The sequence below is a fragment of the Panthera uncia genome, chromosome B1 (assembly GCF_023721935.1).
Source record: "Panthera uncia isolate 11264 chromosome B1, Puncia_PCG_1.0, whole genome shotgun sequence".
NCBI lineage: Eukaryota > Metazoa > Chordata > Mammalia > Carnivora > Felidae > Panthera > Panthera uncia.
In genome coordinates this window covers 141,225,894-141,238,305 of record NC_064811.1, presented here as the reverse complement: position 1 = coordinate 141,238,305, position 12,412 = coordinate 141,225,894, and the positions used below count along the sequence as shown (strand labels likewise).

The 12,412-nt window shown below is 34.1% G+C and overlaps 1 non-coding gene and 1 pseudogene across 1 annotated transcript; one reads left to right on the top strand and one right to left on the bottom strand.

Moving 5' to 3' along the window:
• The first annotated feature begins 7,288 nt into the window (after positions 1-7,288).
• On the top strand, positions 7,289-8,068 carry LOC125922464 (olfactory receptor 4F3/4F16/4F29-like; annotated as a pseudogene).
• A 278-nt stretch (positions 8,069-8,346) lies between these two features.
• Positions 8,347-8,453, bottom strand: LOC125924069 (U6 spliceosomal RNA). The gene has a single exon (XR_007458255.1). It is a non-coding gene; the product is annotated as a U6 spliceosomal RNA (small nuclear RNA).
• Positions 8,454-12,412: the final 3,959 nt, after the last annotated feature.

Here is a 12,412-nt window from a genome sequence, read left to right as displayed (position 1 = left end):
ATATATTACATACAGTTTTTATACCTAATATGTGAACTGTATATAGTTCAATGTGGTATTTATTATATCAATATGCTTTCAAAGTCACCATAAATTGAAGTAGTCCAATTTATGTTCACTAAATGATGTCACACAAGCAGTATCTACTTTTAATTACATGCTAGCCATTTATATGTCAAACTTATCTTCTATGTTCAATGGAGCTAAATGGCCACTCAAGATTTTAGACTAAGTTAATAGTTATTATTTGACTGGGAATGTCAGAATCAGATAAATTCTTTACATCTGATTACGGCTTCCTCCATTATTGACAAGAGAGATTAAGCTGAATCATACATTAAATCTTATTTCTACTTCTTTTTCTTCCATTTTGCTCATGAACACCTTGTCAGAGATTGAGACAGAGACCAAATTCTCTTTTGTCACTTTATCTCAAGCTTAGCTTTTCATGGTCAAATTGAAGTAGTGTATCTGGTAGTAAAGAGCTCTGTCACAAGAGAGCTAATAGGTCATCAATAAGAAAGACAAGTAACCTGGATTCAAAATCTGGATTCAAAGAGGATTAGAATGGATTATGCTAAGTGAAATTAAGTCGATCAGAGAAAGACAAATACCGTATGATTTCACTCATGTGTAGAATTTAAGAAACAAAATAGATGAACATATGGAAAGGCAGAAAAAAAAGAGAAGGAAAGAAACCACAAAAGACTCTTACTAGTAGAGAAAAAAACTGAGGGTTGAAGGAGGGAGGTTTGTGGGAGATGGGTTAGATGGGTGATGGGTATTAAGGAGGGCGCTTTGTAATGAGCACTAGGTGTTGTATGTAAATAATGAGTTACTGACTTTCTACTCCTGAAGCCAATATTGCATTGTATGTTAACTAACTAAATTTTAAATGAAAAAAAAAAAAAAAGAGCACCTGTGTGTGGAAATAGGAACTAGACCAATCAGATATTAAAACATACTATAACACCCTATAATTAAAACAGTGTGGTATTGACTGAAAAAAAATAATAAACACCAAAATGATGGTAATATACTATATAATGTAAATTACATCTGAAATTGGAAGCAAAAATTACTTTCAAATAGATAATACATTGAAATATATAAAATTTATCCAATATCTGAGAATGTATTCCAAATGAATAATAGATCTATATATTAAAAATGGAAACATCCAAGTATGTATTAAGCAGTGGTTTCAATTTTATTGAGGTTTTGACTATTTTTTTTTCAGAATCTCTTCACCATGAATTGTTTAGAATTTACCAAAAGAAAATGTAAGGCAATATCCAGAAACATAGGTGGTCTCACTTTGTGACTAAATATGATCGACTTATTTCATTATTAGCCTCCAAACTCCGACTTGTCCATACATGTAGTATTTCAAGAGGACTCAGTGGTGACTTTAACATAAAATGGGTGGCATTGATTTTGTGATGAGAAAGTTGAATGAGGCAGAGAAAGTGGCAAAGAAACTGTTAATAAAGTTAAAAAAAAAGGTAAGCTAACCGTTCAAAGACACTGAAAAGGCAATGAATTGTTGTAGCAAGTAGGAAGAATGGTGACCTGTGTTTGTAGTTGCAAAACAATTGGAAAAACTGTTATCAACAGTAAACTGGGAAGACAGAAAATTGTCTAATAAAATCTGTCATCCTGGAAAGATGATTTATAGGAAAAATATCTGAAAGTGTCAATTCATTTGTTTTAATGTCTATGATAAGATACAGAAAGAAAAATAGAACTGAAGAATGAAATATTTAGTTTGCAAGCAGAATTTAGAGATACTAGAGCAGTACCAAATATGATAAGTGAATCTGCTTCTTATCTTCAGACTCTAGTCAGTAAAAATCTCCCCAAATAAAATATTAAACAAGGTCTAAGGGTAAGATCAAATCCATGGATATAGTAAGACTTTTTTAAAGAGCTCTACTGAATTTGAGTTAGTGTCTAACGGCCCTTTAAATCTGACAACAGGACTTAGTATTTCCCATGTTGTTCCCCTGAAGATTGATATAATTATGTAAACAAAGTTTGTCTTCTAAAGAATACAGAGGTGGCTTTGAGCACATGAAATCCACTTGAATCAGATTCACAGAGAAGTGATAGTTTTTAAAGGAATTGTACTAGTGGTTATACAACATACTTGGTCTACAATCGATCGAAATTCTTTAAAAAGAAAAAAATTTTGGGCCCACAATTTTCTATAATCAGGAAACAGGTGGAAATGTTATTCAGCTTTTGTTTTGGTTACCCAGGTGGATGTAATAAATTATTCAAACTTATGCACTCATGGTTTTGTTAGTCCAGAATTAGGATGGAATTTATCTAGGTGCTTTTCTCTTCCCTATCAGGTTGACTGGAATAAATAAATCACTTGACAGCATTCACCTTGTAGTCGCACTGGTCTGGAAGGACCAAGAAAGCTTTACCAAAGTATCTGGCACCTTGTTGCTCCTACACATGGCATCTATCTCTATATAGTTAGGTTAGGCTTCTTCACATGTGTATTGGGACTTGTCAACTTGATGATCTTGCAAAGTCTTTGACTCCCATCATACAAAACAGCCCAAGCTAACCTTCTGATGGTGAGAAACATGGGACTCAGGGAAATTCACTTCTAATCCATTCAAAGCTTATTTTTTTCTATTGGTTATTTTTTTGCCAATATCCTCAAAATCAAAAAGTTCTAACTACCTCCTTAGTATCTTAAAATTCTAAAGTATTTGTCTTGGCTTATCCTTAAGAAGAAAGATAAAAGCCATATCTCATGTTGTTTATATTCATTTTTTTACAGAGTTTGGTTACCAAGGTGACTATTCCCATAAGAAATCTTAATATGAAATATATGGAATAATATTGCTTTCGTCTAAAAATTACTTCTATGAGAGAGTGAGAATATTTTCTTTAGAAAGGAAAGTTTTCATGTTTATAACTATTCCTTATTCAAGTGTACTTTAAATAAAATAAGAAATCTCAAAGCATAATAACCCGTAAAATTTCTTCAAACTTCATTTTCAAATATTTTAAGTTATTAACTTTATAGCATCATATTCTAGAGATGTCTCACTTACAGTATTGCATAACTTATGCTCCAGTAGAAAATAATTAACTGTGAAGACGCTATTGCGAGGCTAATTCAGAACACTTATAGATTCCTATATAAATCTATTTTTGAAAAGGTTTTACTTAAAGATAGGCTTTTTAATATATTTTCTGAAACATAATATCCAACTACTGTGACTTCTTGACAAGTTACTCAAATTTTAATTATATAAAACAATCATCATTATGCTTTTTAATTCTATGGGCCAGAAATTTTGACAATGAACAATGGAGATGCCTTGCTTCTTCTCACAGTATTGGAGGTGTAAGCTAGAAAGCAAGATATTGAGGACTGTAATCACCATAAAGCTGGTAGTTGACAGCAGCTATTGGCTGAACACTTACCTAGGACTGTTGGCCAGACCATCAGGAAGATATGTAGACAAACAAATAATCTGATAGGTGAGAAATGGTATCTCAGTGAAGTTTTAATCCTTATTTCTTTCATTATATGCAAGGTTGATAATTATTTTTACGTTTAAGGGTAATTTTTTACTTATTACTTATAACTTACTTTTTTTTTCTTTTAGAACCTATTAATATCTTGCTTGTCTTACTTTTAGAATCTCTTTATATACTAGAGGTATATATAAACTCTTTATTAGTGATATCATTTGAAAATATGTTTTCTTATTTTACCATCTGTCCATCATGAGAAATACTTTTATTTTTATGTTATCAATTACCATTTACTTCCCTTACATTCTCTGAAATTTTAATCATAGACAATTTTTTTCTTCACTTACAAGAAAGCAACAACTCATATTTTCTTCCTGTTATATGTATTACAAAGCTTTTGCTATGTAACAAAGCACCCAACATTGAGTGGTTTAACATGGGTTGGTATTTTTTTTTTTTCTGTAAAGGGCCAGAATATAAGTATTGAAAGTTTTGTAAGCTATTTGGTCCCTATTTTGACTGCTCATCTCAGTCATATTTTGCTGACTCCTGCTCTCTTCCAACACCTTGATTTTGCAGATAGGGAATGTGGCATTACGCACATGTTTATTACAGCTATTTGCTTCTTAGATGAAAGGAGACAGGAGGCTGAGCAATGAGCAATGGAAAACAATGGAAGAGAGGATCATGCTCAGAGAACAGAATAGTAGTACAATAAACTAAACTCATCCTTGATGATACAGAGGTCAATTAACTGTGAAGTCACTTCTAGGAATAAAATCTGAGTCCCTCTCTAAATAAGAAAATACTATTCTTCAATAATGCATAAAGTAGAATAACAAAATTTTAATAGTTTAATATTGTAGAATTTAAACTGCTTATTTTAAATGAACTTATGTTAAGTAATATATTAGAAAAATAAAGGAAACTTATTGTTCTTACTGAGCCTGAATAGAATAGGTTTACTGATTTTAAATTGGTCATATTAAAATTGAAAGTATTATAAATCTAATGTTTAAAACATTTTGCATAAAGCAAGGTTACACTAAATATGTAAAACTGACAATGAAAGGCAAAAAAGCTATGTGTTATTTTTGAAGTAAAACATAAATAAATGTAAACATAAAATTTGATAAGATATTTAAGAAACAAGAAGTGTGTTAGCAATATATTAGAATGAATAATTTTATAAGTATTCCATAAACGTTGAAAGGCACTTTTCTGGCACATGTTCTGAAAAATAATCATAATATTTTTGGGAAAAAGAGCTGTACTATAAATCACATGAATAGGACACGATTCCAGATTATTAACTTTCACAGAGGATATTACTCTAAAAATTCTCATAGAAGACTATTTATTCTGAAATCTTTATTTGTTTCTAAAAGCCTAGGTAGTCATTTCTGAATGCAACCAATACATTCAGAAACTATCATGTTTTAAAAAATATATATATAAACAATTTCTATGATATAGGGATCACTGCCTACATCTATCCTTTAGTGATAGCGTGTGTTTTTGTTTGTGTGTTTATGTATGTGGAGAAAGAGGGAGAAAGAGAAAGAGAAGTTATGCAATTCTCTTTGGTAAACTGACATTTTTTTTACTGTGATTTTAAATCCAGTAGTTCTGTAAATTTCTATAATGGTACCTTTATTTTCTCAACTGGAAATAATGTCCAGCTGCTCTCACAAGCTGAGAATTGTCCCAGTTAAATTCTGTAGTCAGTAATAACACTTAGCACTGTGATTATTATACCTTATGATCCATACACAGTCATTAAATCTCAGTTTATATGATAATCTTGGTGTTAATGGGAAATACTTCAGTCAATTTAATTTTTCTCTGCCATATTGAGAAAGATACTAATACCAAGGTTTATTCTGATTATTCACAGTGACTAAAATTATAACTAATTTTGATAGAAGAGATAGCTCCCCAACTGTGGCTCATTTTACCAAGGGGAAGAGGGCCTTTGGTTGAATTTATTATCTCATGGAAAAAGTAAGACCTAATATCTAACTTGAGACATGCTTGTCACTTATTCACCAATGTCATGATCCTTCTGTGGGGCATATCAAGGACCCATAATGCCAAACATAGTTTACATGGATGATGAGTGCATTTGCTTAAACAAAGGGACCCACTGTTTGTCATGTGGACTTTTGTTTGAAGAAACTATGAAATAATACAAATTATTTTTTGAAAACCTCATCAAAAATATCTACATTATAAAACAACTTTGTTGCAATTCCACTTATACTACAATTGCTAAAACATTATTTTTAGTATCACCTTTAGTGTCTACCCAGTGTGGGAGCTGGCTGGCACTAGCTCAAGAGTCATTCGCATTCACCCCTTTCCAACTCTGTGTTGGCTAATCCTCCATATTGGCAGCTTAAAATTGGCATTTGTAGGGGTATATATACCTCAGAAATAAATTGTAAAATGCTGCAAATCAAGGTTCCTATAGAGATCGCATTGTTAATAGTCACCACCATAGCATACTGGGTCAACTTGCTTGTTTCTTTTTAGTTCAGTCTATTTTCTTAACCTATTTTTTTTTTCCTATGTCTTTGTCTTTTCCTGGTTTTCCAAGTTTGTTTCGTTGTGTTTTGTTTTGTGTTTTCACCGGGTGTATTCTGTGCCAAGTCATTTACTTAGGGTTATATACTAATGACAGATTTCCTTACTTTTCATGTATCTGAGAATGTCTTGGTTTCCTCTTCATTCTTAAAGGTTATCTTTATCTAGTAAAGATAGAATTCTGGAATTATAATTATTTTATAACAGCACTTGAAAAATGTTATGTTGTCTTTTTCTGGTTGACATGGTTTCTGGTGAAATATCTGCTTCCATTTGAATTTTATTTTCCCCTCTCAGAAAGGTACTATTTCTTCCTCACTGCTTTCAAGAATTTTGTGTGTGTCATTTGTTTTCAGTTTAATTGTGATAAATCTTGAGGTGGATTTCATTGGAATTATCCTGTGTGAGTTTAATAAGCTCTCAAATCAAGTTAATAAGCTCTCAAACATAGGTTTATGTCTGTTGGTAAATTTAGGAAATTTTTAGCCTTATTCTTTTCTTCTCCTTCTGTGACACCCATGATACAAATATTAGATCTTTTGAGATAGTCTCCTGGGCCACTAAGGCCTGTTTATTCTTTTTTTAAAATCTATTTTCTTTGTTATTTGGGTTGGTTCATTTCTTTTTTTAATTTTTTTTTAATTTTTAAAAATTTATTTCTGAGAAACAGAGAGAGAGAGAGAGAGAGAGAGAGAGAGAGAGAGAGAGAGGGAACAGCGTGTGAGTGGAGGAGGGGCAGAGAGGGAGACACAGAAAGAACTAGGAGCAGGCTCCAGGCTCTGAGCTGTCAGCACAGAGCCCCTTGTGGGGCTCAAACTCACGAACTGAGATCATGACTGGGGCCAAAGTCAAATGCTCAACCGACTGAGCCACTCAGGTACCCCTCAGAGGTGATGAATGTCATAGATACTCATGTGTCCATGTTCATGGCTAATATGTTAATTCACGAACAGAACATTGCAGAGTATTGGGGATAGGTTTAAATTATGTCTTAACTCACACATGTGATCATAGTGTATTGATTTTTGTTTCTTTTTTTATATGTGTGAAGATGTAGATAACTATATATCTTTCATTCATAATAAGAATATTGAAATATTGGTAATTCTATGACATATTATCATCTCTATAATCACATCTTCTCCTCATTTTCTTAGTTCTTATCATTTCAGTGGCAGCCCAGTTGGCTGGATCAATGGATGAAGGGAATCACTTGATTGCATCTGAGTTTATATTTCTGGGACTCACTCATTCATGGGAGATCCAGCTTCTCCTCCTGGTGTTCTCCTCTGTGCTCTATATGGCAAGCATGACCGGAAACATCCTCATTGTGTTTTATGCGACCATTGATCCTCACTTACATTCACCTAAGTACTTCTTACTGGCTCGTCTCTTTTTCATTGACTTAGGGGCCTGCTCTGCCAAGATTCTTCACCCAAGATGATTTATGACCTTTTCAGAAAGCGCAAAGCCATCTCCTTTGGAGGCTGCAATGTCCAAATCTTCATCCACGTCATTGGTGGTGTGGAGATGGTGCTTCTCGTCACTATGGCCTTTGACAGATATGTTGCCATTTGTAAGCCTCTCCACTACTTGACCATCATGAGCCCACGAATGTGCATTTTGTTTCTGGCTGCTGCCTGGGCTCTTGGTGTCAGTCACTCACTGTTCCAACTAGCATTTATTGTTATTTTACCCTTCTGTGGCCAAATGTATTGGACAGCTTTTACTGTGACCTTCCTTGGCTCCTCAGACTGGCCTGTACAGATACCTACAGATTGCAGTTCGTGGTCACTGTTAACAGTGGGTTTATCTGTGTTGGTTCCTTCTTCATACTCTTCATCTCCTACATCTTCATCCTTTTTACTCTTTGGAAACATTCCTTAGGTGGTTCCTCCAAAGCCGTTTCACCCTGTCAGCTCACACCACTGTGGTCTTTTTGTTCTTCGGTCCAACGATGCTTGTCTCTACATAAAAATATGAATGGGGGCGCCTGGGTGGCGCAGTCGGTTAAGCGTCCGACTTCAGCCAGGTCACGATCTCGCGGTCCGTGAGTTCGAGCCCCGCGTCGGGCTCTGGGCTGATGGCTCGGAGCCTGGAGCCTGTTTCCGATTCTGTGTCTCCCTCTCTCTCTGCCCCTCCCCCGTTCATGCTCTGTCTCTCTCTGTCCCAAAAATAAATAAAAAAAAAAAAACGTTGAAAAAAAAAATTAAAAAAAAAAAAAACAGCTTGCTTAAAAAAATTCCTTAAAAAAAAAAAAATGAATGCTTCATGAATTGGTGTGCCATCCTTGTGCAGGGGTCATGCTAATCTTGTCTGTATCATTCAAATTTTAGTATATGTACTGCCAAAACAAGCGCCCAGTTGGTTAATTTCTATTGTTCTTCTTAAAGTTTACAGATTTTTCCCCTGCCTTCTTCATTTTGCTATTGAACCTATCCGTTGAGATTTTTATTTGATTACAGTATGTTTTAGTTCTAAAATTGCTTCTTCTATCTTCACTTTCTTTCCTGAGACTCTGTGTTTTATATTTTTTTCAAAATGATTATAATTGCACATGAAGCATTTGATATGATAGCTGGTTTAAAATCCTTTTCTGATAATTCTGACATCTGAGTTATTTCAAAATTGGGATCTATTGATCATTCTTTCTCATTCAAATAGAGACTTTCCTGGTTTATAGTTTGATGAGTGATTCTCTCGTTTTCTGGATATTTTGGGCATTATGGTTGAAAAATTGCGTCTTATTAAAATCTGTTTTAGCAATTCTCCTAGTATAGTGTTCCAGAGAGGGAAAAGAAGCACTGTTTTTTATTGACAGGTGGAGGTGAGAGTCCAGATTCTTCTTTCAATCTTCTTTGATACCACAGCGGGAGAGAGGATGCCTCATTACTGCTGGAATTTCAGGCTTTGAACTAGATATCCACTGACATCATCTTGACTGAGAGGAAGAGGAATGCATCATTGCTGTTCTCCATGCGGCCTCCACTGAGATGATAGGGAGCAGGTAAGAGTCCTGAATCTCCTCAGAGCCTCCTCTGACACCCCAATGGGGAGAAGGGATGCTTTGTTGCTATTCAATGGTGGTAAAGACTAGGTTCTCCACATATTCTCCACTGGCACCAGAAGAGAGGAGCATATTACTTCCAAGTAGGGGTAAACATCCTGAATTCCCATTGCATTTAGCCTTTTCTGACACCACTCTACCAGAGAGTAGGTGGTTAGGAGTTTCTTATAATAGCTTGGTGAGGATGGAAGTCTAGTCTCCTCACTCAGTCTTTGCTGATGGGGGTAGGAGTAGCACTACAGTATTTTTCTTTGGTATTTGTCTGAAGTAGGATGGTCGCTGCCTGAATTTTTTATAACTTGCTTGGCCATCACTTTCCTGGTCATTGAGCTAGAAAAAGTAGGTTTTTCATGGGTATTTTGGCTTATGACCATTGGCATTTCCATGTTACTGACTTCATCATCAAGTCTGGGATACATAAGGCAAAAAAGGAAACTCAGGAAAGTCACTGCTGTGTCATTCCTTGGTTATCACAGTTTCTAACAGCCTGCCTCCTTCTCTCCACATTTTAGAATCTTCTTATATTTATTCTATATATATATAGTTTCTAGGATTTTTAACTCTACTAACTAGAGAAATAAGGAAAAGTATGTCTAGTTCATGTTGTCTAGAACCACTTTCATCTGACTTGCCAAATCCAGCGAATCTGCAGGCAAGTGTGTGTGCTTGTGTATATGCATGTGTATGTGAAAATTGTATTCAGATTTAAGTCTCATGTATTGACACAGAGAATGAAGTGGGAAAGTGTCTGTGATGCAATATCAAATATGGAATTTTCAAAACGGCTTGAGGTATGATAGCATTACTTGAAACAATGCATTATATGCTAATTCATTTTTTAAGAATCACAATATTCAGAGGCACTTGGGTGGCTCAGTAGGTTAAGCATCCGACTCTTGATTTCAGCTCAGGTCATGCTCTCATGGTTCATGAGTTCAAGCCCCACATTGGGACAGTGCAGAGCCTGCTTGGGATTCTCTCTCTCTCTCTCTCTCTCTCTCTCTCTCTCTTTCTATCTCTCCCTCTGCCTGTCTCCCACTTGCTCTTTTTTTTCCCCTCTCTCTTTCAAAATAAATAAACTTAAAAAGAAGAATCACAACATCCATTTAGATGTTTAGATTGTGTATTACAAAATATTATTAACTCATTGCTCTAAAATCTCTAAACAATCTCATTATTTTAGAATTTTGCACTTACAAATTCACAATTTTGTGAAGGCCTTATCAACATTAATATGGCCTCTAGTTATGGTTCTTTTGCTATGGGAACACCTGTCCTAATGTAACAGAGAGTGATATCCTCACAACTATATTAGTCACTAGGTACAAGGAGGGACCAGAGTAGAGGAACTGAATCAGCTCTTGAATTAGCTCTTGAATCAAATTGACTAAGTATTTGTTTGGACATTTATCTCCTATCAGAATGATGCTGGGGAAGTTCCTTAAAATTTCCATCATTCGATTGCCTCATCTGAAAAATGAAGGTAAAAGTATCCCCAAAGGATTTATAATTATATATAAATAAGGTAATATATATAAATTCCTTAGTCAAGTTACTGGCACATAGGAAAAACTCAGTAAATATCAGCTACTAATAAACATTAACTATTAATGTTATTATACTTAATACAAGCCAGGTTGTTTTTATATAACCTACATTGACTAGTTTCATTCAAAATGGTACCCTTGTCAAATGAAGACATCATGAGAGAGTGTATTACTGAACACTTTGTGGTTTTTTTTTGGTATTTTACTTTCTTTATTCTATAGTGTAGTCTCGGTCACAGAATAGAGATATAAATGTAAATGGATTGCTTTATTTTTCTCATTTTATAGTAAAATGGTTACACTTATTGGGTGCTTATTAAACGCTAGAGGTTCTTCTAAGTGCTTTTTATGGTACTGTTATCTTAATTGCGCAGATTAGGAAACTGAGGCAAAAAAAAAGTAGCGACAAAAAGTTACATAGCTGTTATGAAGTGGAATTAGTTTGCCACAGAGATCATTTTTTTTAATGTTTATTTATACTTAGAGAGAGACAGAGAGACAGAGACAGGGACAAAATGTGAGCAGGGTAGGGGCAGAGAGAGAGGGAGACACAAATTTGAAGCAGGCTCCAGGCTCTGAACTGTCATCACAGAGCCCGATGCTGGGCTCAAACTCATGGACTCAGAGGTCATGATCTGAGCTGAACTCAGATGCCCAGACAGCTGAGCCACCCAGGTGCCCCAAGATCATATTTTTGAGAAACACAATAAATATTTTGTATGTAATTTTAGTATAATCTGAAATCCTTTAAAGTTATAAATAAGGAAAAAATTAATAATTATATATGAATTTAAATCATCACTACATCATACTGCACAGTAAAACCATTCACATTGGAGTAAAATACAAAAAGTCTAAGAAATCAACACAAATGAAGATCATTACATATATTTAATCCACCAATGAAACAGAAATATAACAAAAATTGTCAAAATTGAAAACCATTCTCAATATAATAAAAAAGGTAATTGTTAAAATTTTTAAATAAAACTATGAGTTTCAAGAAAACAAGTCATTTCTTATTTTTTATATGTATCTATACAAATTTACATATATATGTGTGTGTGTCCATATATATTATGTTCTTTAAAAATACTACAACAAAATTACTATTGTTATTATTTATAATAATTTTGTTGTATTTTTAAAGATATCACCAGAATAATATATATATATATATATAATTTATTATGTATTACATATATTTTAAAAACCTCAAAAAATAGTGTTCTCTTGTTTATTTCTAACTTGTGAATCTAGAGTGACCACAACAGTACCATTGTATTTCATTAAGATATGTATACCTTAAAAAAACAAATATATACAATTTTCAAATTATTTTTAATGTCTATTTATTTTTGAGAGAGGGAGAGACCAGAGCACAAGTCGGGAAAGGACAGAGAGAGAAGGAGACACAGAATATGAAGCAATCTCCAGGCTCTGAGCTGTAAGCACAGAGCCCGATGTGGGGTTCGAACTCATGAACCATGAGATCATGACCTGAGCCAAAGTTGGATGCTTAACCAACTGAGCCACCCAGGCACCCCTGCAATTTTTTCTTATGTTTAGTATTTAAACTTCCCTAAACTTAATTTTTTCACCAATTTGCAGTGAAATGTGGAAATCTACACAGCAGTTTTTTTTCAGGGCTCTTAAAATTTTTCACTTGTATACCTAGGTATTTAGAATTGAATAATTCAATAAC